At 43.2% G+C, this 17,468-nt stretch overlaps 1 protein-coding gene across 1 annotated transcript in view; it reads left to right on the top strand.

The window, feature by feature from the left end:
- The first annotated feature begins 4,527 nt into the window (after nucleotides 1–4,527).
- SENP5 (SUMO specific peptidase 5) overlaps nucleotides 4,528–17,468 on the top strand; it is a 74,903-nt gene continuing 61,962 nt past the window's right edge. The window contains exon 1 of the mRNA XM_068953922.1: nucleotides 4,528–4,592. The gene's annotated coding sequence lies outside the window, so the exon portion shown is untranslated. The remainder of the gene's footprint in view (nucleotides 4,593–17,468) is intronic.

The following is a 17,468-nucleotide window of genomic DNA, read 5'->3' as shown; positions in this document are numbered from 1 at the left end:
CATGCGGTGAGGTGATGCAGGGAGCTATGCCAGCAGAAAATGAAACATTCATTATGGTAAGGTTAGTTCTTTGGCAGTTTCACTCCTTGAGTTGGATTAACAAGTCCAACGAAGGGCTGTGCTGGCACGAGGGAAGTGACAGTGGCCAGCGGTGAACCTGGATAATCTAACCATTTGGGTCAAAATTCAGTTGGAAGGGATCTCTGGAGATCATCCGGACAAACCGCCAACTCAGAGCAAGACTATCATCACCAACATTACAGGGGTGGTTGGAAGCCTGGGCTATCTCAGCTTCAGTATCTTTGTGTGTGAAACTGGGATAACTGGGGAAATTGAATAACTGTTTGGTGATGCATCTGGAGATCGGTAGGTGAAAAGAGCCACCTTAGCGTGAAGGACTTCTAAGATCATGCTACCCTACCAGGTGCCACAGGTAGGAATAGTGTTTTTCCTAGCCTTCATGCAAGGTTTGTGATATATGGAGTAATGTTGTAGGTGCAAGGCTGAATTTGTTCAAATATTAAGACTTCTAAGCAAGGCCTCTGAAAAAATCCAACATTATGTCATTGAAGAGGGGATAATACATAGCCCCAAATCTCCATCTGGGTCTCAGAAGGCTTAAAATTAGTAGTTGCCTGGAAGCTATTCCTGATGCGATAATGGCTGTCATATTTGTCTACCTAAGCCCAGTGATGTCAGAAAAGAGGAACCCTCTCTGCTCCTTTACAGTAGCTGTTCCAGACTGGGTCAATAGTAATCAATTTCTTTAAAAAAAATATTTACTTTTCATCAGGAGTTTACATAACTTGTTCTCCAAGGGAACAAATACTGAGTTTCAGCTTAGTTTGAAACACGGGAGAGGAAAAGAAGTTAATGAACAACATTTACGTCAACATCAAAGCACTTTCTTTCTCTAGTAAATACCCAAACCAACGCTTCATGATGCAATAATTAGAAGTTCATGGTCAGCTGCTGTCAGCTTACTCTTTAGCACACTTTTGAGACATCATGCAAAAATCCCATGCTGGCCCTGAAAGAGTTAACTGGAGGCAGGGAGCATAATACACATATATATCTATACATATATCTATACATATATACACACACACACCCACACACACACCTTAGGGTGAGCCTGATCTTATTACAGAGCTTTAGGTGTGAGGAAGAATTACGTTAAAACATCATAAATAAATGAAAATGGGAGTTAGAATTCCCCCCCAGAGGAAAGGCTTGGGGGCAGATACTGTGGGTTCTTGAAAAAAGGACTGCCTGGTTTGCAAGAGAACAGAAAGGGATGGAAGAATTAAGACATGCAAGGAGAATCCCAGCTTGTGGCAGGGGTGTTGCCTGGGAATCCTGTGCTGCAGAAGAAATAAGGCTTGATTTCCTTTATAGGGATGAGGAGCTCTCAAAAACAGGTCTGTGCTATTTGAGCCCAGAATTGGAGACTGCTGGTACTTGAATAGTTGAGCAGGCCGGAGGCTGAGTATGAGCTAAGTAGAGAACTGAGTCCTGAAAAGATCTAGACATTTACAGGCCTGTAGAAGGAGTTGGCAGTCCATGCAAGGGACTGTCCAAGTCCAGTAAGCCTGCTGTGAGTACATAATCCTTTTGCTGCATCTTTTCATTATACGACAGTCTTTAGCCTTGCTCTGATTGGAACAGAAATTAGCAGCAAACTGCCTGCGTTCCCCTTCTCTAAAGAATGTAAAAGCCATTGGTAGAGATGGAAAAGAGAAATTGTTACAGTAAAATCTGGAGAGCTCCATGCACTTGCATGGAGGCAGGTGAACACTGGGGACAAGGCTTTTTTTGTCCTAGAACTCCAGGAGACTTAGCACTTGCAATTGTTTAGTTCAGGCATATCTAACAAATGAGCAAATGGGACATCAGGCTTGTGGTTGGAGAACAGCAAATAACGGTGACCTGTATTTAAGAATGGTAACTGCAGGGCTGCTAAGCTTGTTCCAGTAGCATATAAGACTTATAAATAAACTTTGGAGGAAAGAGTGATATGAGGAGGGGAGGGAGAGAGGAAAGGGGAATGAAACATGACATGCTTTTACCAAAGTCAGGTCACATCACACTATTATTTTGAAGATAATCAATTTTTGTAGCCAGGGAAAATGTAGTAGATCTCCTAGGCTTTATAGTAAAGTATCTGATAGCTGCCACACAGGGTATTACTAAAGATATTACTTACATGTGACATTGCTACCAGGGAACTGGCTAAAGGGGAGGCAGCAATGCTGCAGGAAAGGAAAAGTATCAGTTTGGAGGAAAGCTAATAGTGAAGTTTCCCAGATATCTAAAATCAGTCTTAAAACAAATCCTGATTTAATATATTCATTACTGTCTTCAGCACAGAAGTAGGAACGCATTTGTGCAACTTAATTGTGCTGGTGACATTTAGAGGGCACCCTCAATAAAGGAGGATCAGGATATTCTGCATAAAGGGCCAGGTGACCTTGAGGACTGGAAGATCAGAAGTGGTCTGAAACTTAATGAAAAGAAGAGAAAACCTGTGCCTTGTAGGTGGGGATGTGCTGCTGTAAGCTCACCAGTGGGATAAAAGAGGGGACAGGAAAATGTGGACATTTGGCCTGGCTGTCGGATGTCAGCGTGACGCATCTGAAAAGAAATGCAGTATCTGAGGGTCTCTGAGCAGCAGCAGAACGAGGAGGTGTGAATGCCATGTCCAAGGAACTGGCACAGCAGCTGCAGTCCGGTGCCCTGGTGTAGTCACCACCGCTCAGGACTGGGCTTCGGTTGAAGTGGATGCAGGGAAGGTCTTCTAAGATGAGCAGAGTCCCTAATAGAGGAGGACAACAGGAAAGTGCGGCTCTTGTATTCTTGCAAATTGAAGGCTATGGGGGAGTAACAGCAAGGAAAGCATTTTTTTGAATGGAAGAGCCTGTCAGACATTGTCAGTCACTAAAACCTGGAGAGATTGAACGGTTGGTCTGTGTGAAACAGAGCAGCGTCAGGCATGCATCTAGAGCCCTTGTCTGCACTGTCCTATGATCCAGCAGCCATAGGCACAAGCCAGTCCCAGCAGGCGTAGCCAGGGCCCTGCTTAGAGCGAAGGCAGTCCTAATCTGTCCCGTCATAACGAAAAGGGAGAAACTGTGGAGACAGGCAAGAGTAATATGGAGATAATGCTGTCTCCCCCGCGTGGGAGTCTGGCGTGCAGTGACTACAGAACTGTTAGATATTTTTCTATGTATCCTTTAAAAAGGAGAATTGAAAAAAGCTGATAAAATAACCTGAACTTAAGATCTACTGCATAGGCTCCTTCAGAACCTGCCATCACAAATGAGAAAAGCAAATGGATATAAAGTCAGGTGAATGTAGAAGCTAATGTCTTTTATACTGTATGTAGATCCTATGGCAAGGCCGTTTTATGTGGCTGTGCCAGTAAGGACATATATCTAAGTCAAATGGCTCTGGCTTGCAGGGGAGGAAGGCTGGATTATAGTCTCAGTTACACAAACTTGAATCTGGAGCGACTCTGCTGAAGTCGATGAGGTTATACCAGCTGGCATTCAGCCCAGTAGTTTGGATTACTGGACCAACTATCTTTTCACCTTTGTGAGCAAACAGCAGCAGATAAAAGTTGGCCTTGTCTGTGCTCTTCGTGGTGACTTAAACCACAGCACAGGCTCACTTATCAGACCTCTGTACACAAGGCAGAGTTAATTGGCTCAGATCCACCCGAGTGGAGGTCCCTGGAGCTATGCTGATTTTTACCAGAGAACGTTCTGACCCAGCCACGTGATTTCCTTATGCAACAGAGCTGGTCAGGTTTTTCAGTCAGCTTAAATTAGTGATAAAAGATAACTCTTTCTGCAGTGCGTGAGTTGGGAATATATTTTTTGTGCGACTGTTTGCTGGGGAGGTGAGAAAGTTGTTCCCAAGACATTGCAGTTTATTTGTTCCATCTCTCCTGCTCCCTCATGCCAGGCTGTGTTTGGACTGCAGCACTGCACGTTCATGGATGAGTTCCTGAGTACCGATGTCACCAACTCCTGTTGAGTGGTCTCTATTTTTATTAATCTTATCTTATAAGATAAATAAATATTTAATATCTTATAAGTTAAATAAATATCTTATAAGATAAATAAATAAACCAGCATGATAAATAAGTAACAACACAAAAAGCATGAGGAATACAAATATCTTAAGGTGCAATACTGACTTACCAACAGTAGATGGTACTAATGCATCTCCAGTAACACAGTGTCTTTCCGATGGATTTGAAAGGCCAAAAGAGGCTTAGGTATGAATCCGGCTAAAAATTCATACAGGCCAACGGCTGTAGAATATCATATCCTCCACATCAGAGGGTGTTTAGCAGCCCAGTCACGGCCCTACGTCAGTCTGTTGAGCTTTGCTGAGTTCTCAGCTGAAAAACGACCATACAGGAGAGTGGCAGGAAGCATAGTGGTTGTTATGAGACTTTGTGAATTTTAAATCTATTTTCAGGAGTTCATAAAAAATTCTCTCTGGCCTGCACTAGGGAAGCACTCTGAAAAAATGATTGCAAAGATATGAAAGACCGAGGTGGAAGACTTCTGAGATGCAGCTGCGTAGGTTTTTACTCTTTATTTTAACCTTTTTTATCCTGCTGATCTCTCTTTTCCATTTCTTAATTATCGCTGAAAGAAATTCTACTCTTTTCTCCCTGTGCATATAGGATGCTGCACAAGGTGTTATGTCACATTGTTTGATTGCACTAGGGAGCCCTGTGAGCGTTTCTGTCATCCTTTGGCATCTGATTAACACAGATTTTTGTCATGGGGGTGACAGTTCAACTGGACTAGTTTCCATGGTGCCATTAAGCTATAAGTGTGGGATCTGGCACTCATTTGCTATGAGCTGATGAGGAGCTGAAAGAGGGGATTTTTGCCTTTGACCCTTTTGTTAGAGGTCACTAGGGCTAATCGATTTCCTTATCGGATTTCACCCGTTCAGGTACTCTGCTTAGGCATGCCCTCAGAAATTTGCGATACGGACTGAATGAGGGGAGATGACCAAATCTGCAATATGACAATTCCTTTCAGCAACCACTGAAAGGTCTTGCTAACCAGTATGAACCACTAGACTCCTCTGCCCCTCGAGGGATAAGATGAACTGTGTTTTGGTTTAAATGTTGCATTGCTCTCAGCTATTGATATGCATGTACAGTATAAATAGAAAGGAATGAAGATCTTAAAGAATAGGTTGGACAAATATCTGCCAGAAATGATTTCAGGATGGATAGCCTGCCTTTGGGCAGGGGGCTTCTATCAGATTGTCTTTTACAGCCTGGTTTCTATGACACACAACAATAGTAACTTTCAGCTACTCATGAAAATGTGTGAGATATGCAAACTGTACTTATCTTTACTGTGGCAGTACAAAAGTCATCTCTTGTTTGTCTGTCTGCCACAGTAGGCTAATACAGCTTTACATTGTCAAGAGATGCACCATCTACGCGCACAATACTTTGCAGAGCTATACTAAGGGCCAGTTTACCAAAATGTTTATATTACCCTTGATTTTATGGGAAGCTAAAATTGCTTAGCACTTACAGCATTGGGCTTCTAGCCATTATATATGTCTGGGTACCTGTGGTTAAATATTTTAATGATTAAAAATCAAAGCTAGCAATTGATCCAGGTCCCAATTAAATCAGTGAAAGGCTCCTGCAGATTATATGAGAAAACAGGTTAGGCTGGCTTGTATGGCCTGGCAAATACCATTGAAATCAATGCAAGGATGCTTATCGACTTCAGCGGATGAACACAGTCAGTCTCTGTATTCCCTCTGTACATATGCACCCTCACCTCCGCAATGGCATGCATGGGTTCGCACACACACAATTACAGAAGACAGATCCCTGAAATCTGTTCAGAAACATCCCTGAGGTTAGGACTTGTCCTCGAGGAATTTTGCTTCCTTCTAGAATGTCAAAATTAATAAACTTTTTGTCTAAGAACATACTCCAGGTTTCAGTTTAGAAGTATCTGTCAGAAACAAATGTGCTTTGTTAAGAATTTAGGCTTTTTCCAGATATCTATAAAATAAATAATGCAAATATCCTCATTTCTGGACAGGCAAAGCATATTTAAGAAATGGTTAAAAATTCCTGTGAGAGAGCTACCAGTCAAAACTCTTTTTACTAGTTTTGCTTTGCATTCTTTTTCTGACTAGTATATGCATGACCAGCTGTTTTTAGAACTAGTAAAAATTCTCAAGCTCACATTGGAAAGGGTTTCAGTTACATGGTCTGTAACTACAGTTGTTAAAACACTTGGCATGGCATTTAAAAATGAGAAAATTGTTTTTATTGAATAAAGCACCAGAGCTTTGAAATAATATTTCACTGGACTTAGAGAAAATGTTTTTGAACTTTGCCTTTAATGACCGTGTGATAGGCAATTTGGTAGGCAGGGAGTTTCCAAATGGGACTTAAAATGATGTCCATTTAATCTGTGTGAGCATTAGAAATTTCAGTGCACTTATATGGGAAGGGGTTGTACCCCAGAGGCCTTGACCAATATTTCCTTATCCACACTAATGTGCTAGCTCTTTTCACCGAAGAGCTGCCTGCGTATTGGTGGTGAAGCAGGCATGCAACAAAAGTCTCCCTTGTCTTTGTGGGTCACCTGAAATGGGGAAGTTTGAGCAAAGTTTAGTAAAATTCTAGCAATTTTTGTTCTCAAATGTGCACTGCCTAGTAATGTTTCTTATTTTCTGGGCAGAAAGTACCTGCCTTGTGCACCATCAGTATCTGCCAGGTAGCTTGTACAAACAAACCTCTGTCTCCATTATGGGAGCGAGCTCAAAAAGGAGCATGTTTAGACTAAAGCGATGATAGAGAAACTGGGGCCTATAATGGTGCAGTGGCGTGTTGCTCTCTCAGATTACTTCAGACTCCAGGGGGAAAATAAATGCTGAGAGTTAAAGGAATGTATGAAATTCAGTAAAGCTGTAGGAAAAACTAGCCTGCCATTCTCAGAGCAACAAAGCTAATGAATTAAGGGCGGCTGACTGGATCTACCACTGCGGATCATTAGGAAGATCTAGCTTCCTGAAGCAGGGTGGAGGGCACCGATGCCAGTGTTGCACACCACTGCTTCCCCGTGGGCCCGTGGGGAAACCAGGCCCTGGTAGAGCACCGAGGAGGACCAGCCTGCTTTGCCCCTTGCGAACAGACATTTTGGCAAAGCAGGGTAAAAGCTGTCCTTCTGCCAGCCCCTGGAAGATGGCAGAGAACGGGAAAGCTAATGGCCCAACTTCTGCCAGGCCAGGAAAGCAACTCAGACCCTGGCGCTGGCCCCTGCAGGGACCAGAGCATCTTGCAGCTAACATAGCAACTGGAGGCCAGTTCTGCCCTTGCCATCCAGGTCCCTGGGCTCAGTGCGTCTTGCAGCGCTTAAGGCTTCCTCAGCAGGCTCTGGCCCACTCACTGCTCCTTTGGTGCGCTCTGCAGGGGCTGAGGATCCACGAGGGGGTGGGGGCTGCAGAGAGGCAAAGAAGGAGGCAGTGAGGACTCTGCCCAGCTAAGGGTGAGGATGCATGGGGAAGATGCTTTGCTCCATGGGCTGCCAACCCAGCCACTCATTCTGTTCCCACAGCCCTGGGCTACGGCACTTCTCACAGCCCCCTGGCACTGGGTGATCTCTGCCCTTCAGCCTGGGGCATCTGCCCACCAGCCTGCTACCCAAGCACAGAGCACTCCTGGCAGATGCAGGGCCAGCCCTCAAGTGCTTCTTGCTGGTGTTACAAACCTCATCTCCCCCTCCTTAAATCTGGCCTGCAGGTCCACCTGCAGGCGCTGGCAGGCACTCAGGTGATGCTTGCCCCTTGCTGGGCTAGCAAAGCTCCATACGCAGTCCAGCCGAGGGCTGTGAGAGACCGCCAGCATGGGGAGGGGACAGTCCTGCAGACCTAGTGTGCCCTGGCATAGAAGGGAAGGTTACAGGCTCATCTCAAATGCCCTCGAATTAGTATCCAGGCCTTATATTTACTCCTTGAAAATCATTCCTGGTCGTATGCCATAGTCACTGTCTCTGTATAAAGATTTGATGGAAAATAAACTACAGCACCCAAACAAATCAGCATAAAGTAGTATCAGGGAATCTGGATGATGGTTTTTTAGGGTAAAAGTGGGCACTGCTTTGCATACAAGTGGACAGAGGATCCAAAATCCATAAGGAAACCAAATGTTTGGCTTCACATTCAGACATCATACTGTGTCCCCTCCTAACCAATATTGCAACTAAAGGGATCCAGGAGGTTAAACATTGGCAGGGTTGGGGAAGTCTTTGTTGTTGTTGTGTAATGAGAAACACGACATATTCCTGCTTTTTTTGAACTGAGAGTTAAATGGAGTGTAACTAACATTTGTCATGCTACCAGCAGTCAAGTTAAATATGCTGGAGTGGAACTGGGAGTTGGAATTGGAAAGAATAATTCATTCTCACAGCCATGACTTACAGGCTGCAGGCAGGACAGTACGGAGGTGTGACAGTTCCCTGATGGTTGCTTTTGTCCTGCTATAGACAGTTCTAACAATTACACTTGCACTTAATTACTGCGCTTAGACTGTGGTGGGGTAAAGCACTCAGTAGACTAGGAGGTGTTAAGAAGCAGAGTGCGTTTTAAATTTCAAAAATCCCCTTGAGAAATATCCTTATTTCACACTTATTATTAGCAAAGCCAGCTTTGGAGAGAAAAACTCTGCTCCCATGATTGGAGCTAGTGTCTTTGGCAAGAGGCCGGTATGTAGAAATCTCTTGTATGGTAGAAATCTCTCATATAGGGACATCTACATTCCATCTGCTCTGAAATTCAGGTAGCTGCTGAGTCATCTCCTGTGCCATGTATATTTGACATCATTTTTAAAGGTTATCAATACTGGGGCACTGCATGCTTAGCTTTTTTTTTTTTTTTTTTTAATTTTCGTGTGGTCCTGAAAGTAAATACCTCTCTGGTCCTGCTGCTACTGTTAAATTCAATGACTAAACTCCTGGTTTGTTCCAGTGGTGAAGGATTTAATGTTGCAGACTTAAATAATTCAAAGAAGTGACCTATAGTGATGCAATGCACAGATCCAACAGGCGGAAGGTCATTTTATTCTTAAACTGGTCATAGGTCTGAATTAAGATGACTATGACCATTTCTTACAGATTCACCTATGTAGCAAAATACATGCAGAGCAAGCAGAGTTTGCAGGGGGAAGATTGGAGCAAAAAGTTACAAATACGATACTGTGGAACTCACAGTCTTGGCTGAAACTGTCAGCACCCAGCAATTCCTGTTGTGCTGCTTCTGGGCTTTGCATCTCAGTTTCCTGTGCTCATTGTGCACCTTGTGTGTTGGCCTCCTTTGAAAATTTGGGTACTTGTTTTGCCGCCTAATTAGAAGCAGAACTCATCTGAAAATGTATTTACTTTCCCTCCAGGGATGGTACTACACCAAAACAGACTGTATGCTTTGGCTTAATTTAATAAGTCATAATCTCTTCTCATATTTTATTACATGTTGGTGTGAGGTGATTTTTTCCAGAGCTGACTCAAAATAATGCAAAAGGAACAAGCTTGTCCTGTGAACAAAACGTGAATTATAGTTGATAAAATCAAGATAGTTTGAAGGCTTGCCAGCACAAAGAATGAATTCCCTCAGATCCCTAACTTACAAAGTAATGTTAGCAACCCCAAATTTCCCTAATAATTTTGAAGTTTAGAGGAAACTTAAGGACACTCTAAGGAAATCAATAGAAAGAAGATGTTTCCTGTTAACGCAGAAAAGAATCACTCTGAAATGAGGAAAGGGACAAGGTGAATTCTGCTTTTTTGATGAAGACCCACAGTTTAGAGTGCTCTTGGACCCACTTCACCTGGGCCTTTTGGATATGGATGTTGTTATGTTCACTGGGCAACAGCCATCTCAAGAAAGTGTGTAACGCTGTGCTTGGAAAAGTCAGCGTAAACAGAACGAGGCGTTCACTGGGCTTTCTGCGTTTTAATCGTGGAGAGCATCTTTCAGTCAGGCGTTTCTACAAAATGAGCGGAGCTCATTCAAATAATGAATATATTGGGCTTTTTAGTGCACTGAGCACGTGTTCAGAGATCCAATAAATTCATAAAAATTCAGCCTGTAAAAAGTTGTAGAAGAGTCTCTTTTTGTCCTCATCAGTTTCTCTGTAGCAGAGTGAAAGAAATCAACTGATTTTGATGGAGAATGTATCTTGTGTGCTGAAATCAGCCCCGGTTCAGTAAAGAATTAAAGCATATACATAAGCACTTTTAAGTTAAGGACGCGTTCAAGGGATTTGACTGTAGGTAGACTTCTTTGTGTGCCTAGTTAACCTTGCGTTTTGCTAACTGAAGGTATGAAAGAGGCAACTGAATAAAGTGTATGAGGCTCTGTCTCAGCAAAGCACTTCCGTATGTTCTTAAATGTTCTTAAGAACTCTGTCTCAGATTGGAACTTGATGTTTTGTCCTGATATTTGTAGAATGCCAGATAGCACAGAAGGGTGCTCTTTCACCATGGCAGACTGTTCATTTTTCTAGATGCCTTATGCTAGAATTTTCAGAAGATGTCCACTGACTCTGAACCTCAGTGTCATGTGCACAGCTTAAGGGGTTTATAATCACAACATTTCTCTGCCTCGTGCTTTAGAGGTGCATTCTTGAACAGTTCCCCCAGTCTGATCTCTTTCGGTGCTTTCTAGAGAAGAACCTCTCCAAAATTGTAATTCGTTCAAATTAGACACCTCAAACCACAGGGAATATTTAAAAAAAAATATGTTGATGTCACTAGGTCATATTCCAGGTTGTAGACTTGGGCAAGCTGCTTAACCTCTCTGTAGCTTCAGACTCTCCACCTGAAAAGGAGGGAAATACCTGTCTTGTATGAATGCTGTGCAGCTTAATTCAAAAAAAGTGAGCAAGAGGTGCTCTGACCTCCTGGCATGCAGAATGCTATTAAACTACACAGCATTATTAGTACTGGAGTTTAAGTAGCGATACACATTGCTACTTAATATGCTAAGTAAAATATAAAGTCTAAATATACTGTTACCTTAATTCATGCAGTACTATCTAAAAGACCGTTCACATTACGGAGGCATGCTCTGCGTGGCATGCGGGAAGACTTAGCGTCATGAAAGTGAAATGCGGTGGCTTATGTGGGGCCAGAATTCCATTTCACAGTCAATTTAAGCCTGCGTAAGTCTTTGCAAGATCAAGGCGTGTATATCATAGAAATGGGAGTTGTCCTTGATTTTTGTAAAAGCTACTGAATTCATTATTAGGCACAAAATACATTTAAAAGGAGAAAAACATAAATATGCATTTTAAATCAGCTAAATTTTGCTAGGGTTAAAAGTATTTTAGTCTTATGAATAATTTGGAAAGTTTACTTCAGTGAAAAGATTAATCAAGGTCCAGAAATATCCCAGTGTCAGTGATACTCATTGCAACTGCTGTCCGAAATCAGTATGTGCTTTCCAAACTCTTCAGAGGACTGGTCCCTACTCCGTAGCATTCACAGCCTGAGACAGGGAGAGAGAAATCCCTGAAGCAAAAATACAGCTTCTTAGTGTATTTCAGACAGTGAGATTGAAATTGGTGGAGGTTGATGGCAGTCTACTAATGACTCTCTTATCCTTGAAGATTTTTTAAAAATGAAGACTGTAACACAGATCAGATTGAGAGTGTACAAAATCCGAGATGAGAAATCAGTTCCCCTTTGCCACGTTTTTAGTTTGAGAAGTACATAGCTACAATTTCAAGCTGACTTTCCAGCTCTCCTTGTGTAAGTGTAATAGTGGTTATTTTAAATGCATGCATCATACTGGAAGGATGGCAGAATGGATGCTTTCTAGTTCAAGGTCTGCTGCTGAAAACATTTTCTGCTTTATTAACTTTATGCATGCTGTGATGTCTCATAGTGCTCAGTGGGACTACTCTTGGGTGCCAGGATTTGCAAGATTCGGGCCAGAACAGAATGTAAGATTAGTTTCTGAACCAGCACATCTTGGTAAAGCATGTGAACAAACTGCAGATGTGTGGAGGGTGGCAAAACTGGACTGGTTACTGCTTAGTACCACCTCCTGATGTCACTTGGAGTTTTCCCCTTCACTCTTTGTAACATGTAGCTCCAGTAAATCACTTTTTACATCACATGCACCAAGTGGGTATCTGCTCTGTTTAGCTCACTAACACTTGATATTTGTGAGTAATTTTCCTTAACAAAGAAGGACATTCTTTCATGGAGAAATCAGCCTGGCAACTTGTGAATTCCTTAGCATTTGGTCTAATGCAGACAGTGCTTCTGATGAAATCAACGGCTGTATTGAGTAGCAACCTGAAAGACTGGGCCAACACAGCTGAGAGATGAAGTCGGTGATTGACCTGCTTTCAGTAGAGTTAGGAGCCAACCCCTAAGACAGGAGTTTCTACGCAGACTAGAGATTTTAAATCTCTTCGTATGAACTGTGCTCTACAGACAACTAACCCCTACATCAGTCTTTTCATCCTATAAACATAGCTCTTGTGATTGAACTCCCAATAAGGACGGGAAGGTGCTGCCTTTTTTTCTTCCACAGTTGTGTTCTCCATTACGGGAAACTCTCACTTCCCTCAGGACAGAATAGTGCATTTTAGCTTGCTGACTCCTTCAACAGAGTGAGTCCTTTGAGTGGCTGGGAACAAGAGGACCTCAGAGCTGCCTGGGGTTGTGCTAGCGGACCTATTACAACCCTTTGCTCTTGTGGCCGTAAGGAAATGCAGCTCTATTTGCTGCAGCTCTCCAAGTCTTTTCAATGCCTGTGTGATGCTTTCATCTTCTAGTCTTTCAGAAGTAGCCCAGAAAAAGAGCACCTGCTGACCCAGAAAAAAATGTGTGTTAATTTGCATGGTCATCCAAGGGCAAACCAAACAGGGAGCACTTTAGTAGCTAGGCTTCGTAACCTCTCTGCTTTGTGGTAACGTGTCCCAACCTCTGGAGAGCTCACAGATTCCTCAGCTTGGTTAGCCAGCTTTATCTAGCAGCAGAACTGGGAGTCATTTACTAAAGTTTACACTTACTAAAACTGCTGACCTTGGATAAAGCCTCACTGACATCTTGTCAGCAGGACTATTTTCTTTTTCGGACACTGACATAAAAAGCCTGGCTCTCTGCACAGTTATGTAGTTTTCCACTGAGTTGTTCTTGATTAACACCAGCATTAGGAAGCAAAGACTTCTAATATGTTTACATGAGTTTTTTGTTTTGTTTTGTTTTGCTCTTTATATTGATACTAATTGATCTTTTTGCAATGGAACAGTGCAAATCAAAGCTGGAACTGTGTCTGTATTTGCTTATCAATGCTGCTTTTGTACTGGAAGACAGTATCATTTGTTGCAAAATACATGATAGCTGGAGGATAATTAAGGCCTTGTCTATGTGGGAAAAGCACAGAGGATTAAATTGATGCATAAATTTAAAGTTGGGTGAAAATCTCTGTACTTATTCGGGTGTATGAGAGGTTTGTCCGAGTTTTCCTTGCAGTGAAACTCAGAGAGACATCATCTCTGGATATTTTCCCCCCTCCAAAAAAATATTCACTTACTTGAGTGTGATTTCGCTTTTTAGTGTGCTAAGATTTTGACCTGATATGAGGGCCACAGGAGACGTTCTCAGGTAAGTGCTCAAAAAAGCTTTGTTTCCTCTGTGGAACCTTTCTTGCCTGGGCGATTGAGGTCGAGTATTGTGATAAGCTGAGATCCGATATCTGTCTCTGGATCCAATTGTGCTAATGAAAAAGGAGCTATCATCTCCCAGCTTTTTCTCCCCTCCTTGCCCCCCCTTCAGTTGTTTGTTGCTGGCTCCCTGCCAGATGTTATCACATCCTCAGATTGTTTGCAGAGATGTTCACAAGAGGACCCTTAAGATTCTTCTGCCAAAATCCTCTGGGTTAGCAAAGAGCTATTACTTAAGCTATCTTAAATAAACTTGGCTTGTTTTGATTGATAAGGGATTGGGGATGCTTAAATGAGCAGCTCTTAAGGAGCTTTGTGTCCTGCCTCCCTGCAGATCTGCTGAAGGGGCAGTGACAGGTAGCTGGAGACACTAACCACTCACCTATTTGCAGAGAACACATCTACGCACCACCCCTGAGTTAGCTCCTCAGCCTCACTGGCAGCAGTGATTGTGGGCTGGGACTCCTGCATTCTATTCCTAATTTAGCTGCTGGCCCACTCTGTAGTCTTGAGCACATCAGCTGTCTATGCCTCAGTTTCTGCATTGAGGCACAATCATCTTCACAGCAGGAGGACTGTGAGAGTTAATTGTAAAGTGATTTGATCCTCTTCTTGCTGAGTTACAAGCCACTGGTGCGACTTCTGCACTTCATAAGAATCAAGCTTTTTTTCCTTTTTTCTTTCTAACGTCTTGAGTAAACGAAAAGCCAAATTTGTGTTCACAATGGGAAACCATACTTCGCTTTAAAGAATGTTGTTTATTCTGATGATTCACTATCAGAAGTATTGCTATGTTAAGTGGCCATGCAAGAAATACACCTTCTCAGCCGTCATCAGAACAAGCACACAGTTCCAAGGGAAAATGCATCAAACAATTCAGCTGTCCACGTGGAGAGCTAAAATCTACTTTCTGTGTGTCCTTTGAAACTCCTTTTGACTTTGTGTAGATGGGTCAGGTTAGCGTGAGTGGGTTCTTCAAGTGTATTCAAATAAAACTACAATCATCTTCTCAGGGAGACCAGCACAAGAAGCAGTGGAGTAACCAACAGCAGTCCTGGCTCCTTAGCTGGAATGACACACACTGACTTTATTTTTGGCCATAAGGTGATGTTAGTTGCGCTGTATTTATAACAATGCTGCTACTTAAGGATTTTTGCTCCTGTCTCTGCTAAGCACTATGCCATTTTAGAACTCCTGGTCTCTAACATGATGTCAAGCATGCCTAATATTAAAATACATTAGTTTCCAGTACTGCAAAAAAATTCTAAGCACAACTTTCCTGTTCTCAGGGCCATATATGTACTATATGAAAAAAAGTGGTTGTAACATGCTAGCTAAGTTGCTAAAACTCTAGTGTAGTCATGAGAAATTGTTGGTAGAACACCCTACATGTCGGTGAGAACGGCAGAAAGGACATGTCCCCTTCCAACTGTTAACGTAAGTTAAGAACACCTTTTTTGCTGCTGAGGGCGGGCACATAAAACGATGCTGTGTTAATGTCACGTGAGTCTGAGGCCATAGCTCTGCAATTTGAAATGTTTGTCAGCAATGCTAGCTTGAAGAGTTCCCATCCCTGGGTCACTCCAGTGACAGAGCAGGGTCCCTCAGGTGGTCATCTCTATTGGCAGCAAACTGCAGTGCAGAGATAGGAATGAACGGTCAGGGTGATTTCACTGTTGAAGGAAACAGAATATTTTAACCACACCGGAAGGAGTCTGCTAAGATAATGTAGTTTTCAACGCTAGAAATAAACTCCTCCTCCACCCTGTTAGGGCCATCATATGCTTTGTACAGTCAGGTATGCCTGTGTTGGAGTAAAACACAGTTGGGCAGCTCCCCAGCTTGACTGATGTGCCTCCTTACAGCACCCTGGCCTTGTGGAGCAGTCTTGCATCTATGCAGATATAAATAATCTGTAATATGATCTAACTCTTTCAGTGGAAGAGTTGGGATAGAAGAGTGCTGCTTACCTGGCTAGAAAAATCTAGAATTGAGCCCTTACAATGAAAATTAACAACTATTCCATGGTGAAGGCTGAGGGTCAGCATTTGAAGTGAGTGGTTTAGTAATACTGCTCTAGCCCTGGAGTTAAAAATCTATTTTCAAGCAAGTGTCCTCCCAGCAAATTCTCACTCATCAAATTATTTTAAGATGCTTTCAGCTCTCCCAAGATGCTGTGATGGATGGTGAGAAAAGCAAATTAAACATACTGTAGTTTAAGCTGGTTTACTGCTTAACTGTATCCTTTACTGGGTTTACAGTTTTTTTTATTTTAAGCTGCAGAAAGGTTATTACCATCTTAAAGCTGGGAGCTCCAGTCTCCAAATCCCTGTAACATCATGCAAAAGTAAATGGGACAGCTAACTGACAGGTACTGTCATAAGCTGCCTGCTTGAAGCTCACACAAGCTTCTGACACTGAATTTCTGCCTGTGAAGGCACAGTACTCAACCCTGTCCTCACCTGAGACACAGTTTGACCACAGCAGCTTTGAATGGAGCTGCTCGGGATTCCCTGCACAGGATGTTGTTACAGGGCCCGCCCTTACCTTCTCAGTATCCAAATGGCATCTTACCTGGTGGTGCCTGGCTGAGCTGTCACAGTGTCCTGGGCCCTCTCGTGACTGAAATCTGCAAGAGGAGATGTGGTGATGGTGGGGAGGGGGTAGAAGATGGAAGTTCCCAGAGGAGTCTGGCCCAATTTCCCCCCAGACATGGTTGGGATTGCAAGACTATCTTCTGGCAACCTCCTGCAAATGGGGACCATCCGCTCTGGCATTTGAAGGTCCTCTCTCCCTCCCTCCTCTCCTCAATGCCAGGGCTCCTTCAGAGCAGTATTGCCAGACATCTGGTAGCTGCTGCTACGTCTGATCGCTCCTCTGCTTGCTACGCAGTGGGCTCCAAGAGCAACTTACACTATCTCAAGTGACATTAATTAACTGCTCTTTTTTCCTCTCTCCATGGCTCTCTCCATGGCCCACTGTCACTTCCACAGGGGTTTGCTGTGGCACCAGGATTCCTCCTTCCCCAGCAGGATGTAGCCAAGGAACAGGACCTGGCACAGGGAGGACGATGTGAGAAGCCTTGCCCCCCTGCTACCCTGTTCCGGGTTATAGTCCAGCTTGCTTGTCTGTTTTTCTGACACATTTCTCCCAGCTCCCTATAAAGGCTCATTTTCCCAAGCCGATTTCAGAAGCAGTGGGAGATGCCGATGTGAAGCCAGCACAGTAAAAGCTCACTGAAACCTAGCTTAGACTTGGAGCCTGGCCTAGCCAGATCAGCAATAAAATTTTCAAAAGGAAAGAGGAAAAAAGCTATTTCCCATCACAAGAGCAGTGGGGTGTTTTCCTTGGGAACAATGATATTCTGGTTAAGTTCTAAGAACTTTCTAATTATTAGGCCAAACCAATGTGAAAGCTGATGTCAGCGGGAAGAGCTGAGGGGAGGAATTATAATTGTGTCTGGGGCCATACGAAAGCATTATACCATGTCTTGCTCCAGACTTTGTATGAGTCATTTTCCTCCCGGTCAGGATTTTGTATTGAAGTGCAGACTGGCAGTTGGCTGGATCTTTCCTTGTGCCAAAACTGCTGTGGAGTTGGTTTTGTTTGTTTTTTTCCAGTGCCACTGTGAGAAGTACCATCAATAGAATTTCTCTGCTGTGGAGTCAGCATCAAGCAAGGCACCGCGCTGCGCGGGGCAGTAATTGCAACGCTTGCTGTCGATTTA

Source organism: Struthio camelus, chromosome 9 (genome assembly GCF_040807025.1).
Source record: "Struthio camelus isolate bStrCam1 chromosome 9, bStrCam1.hap1, whole genome shotgun sequence".
Classification (NCBI taxonomy): domain Eukaryota; kingdom Metazoa; phylum Chordata; class Aves; order Struthioniformes; family Struthionidae; genus Struthio; species Struthio camelus.
This window is presented reverse-complemented; position numbering and strand designations above follow the sequence as displayed.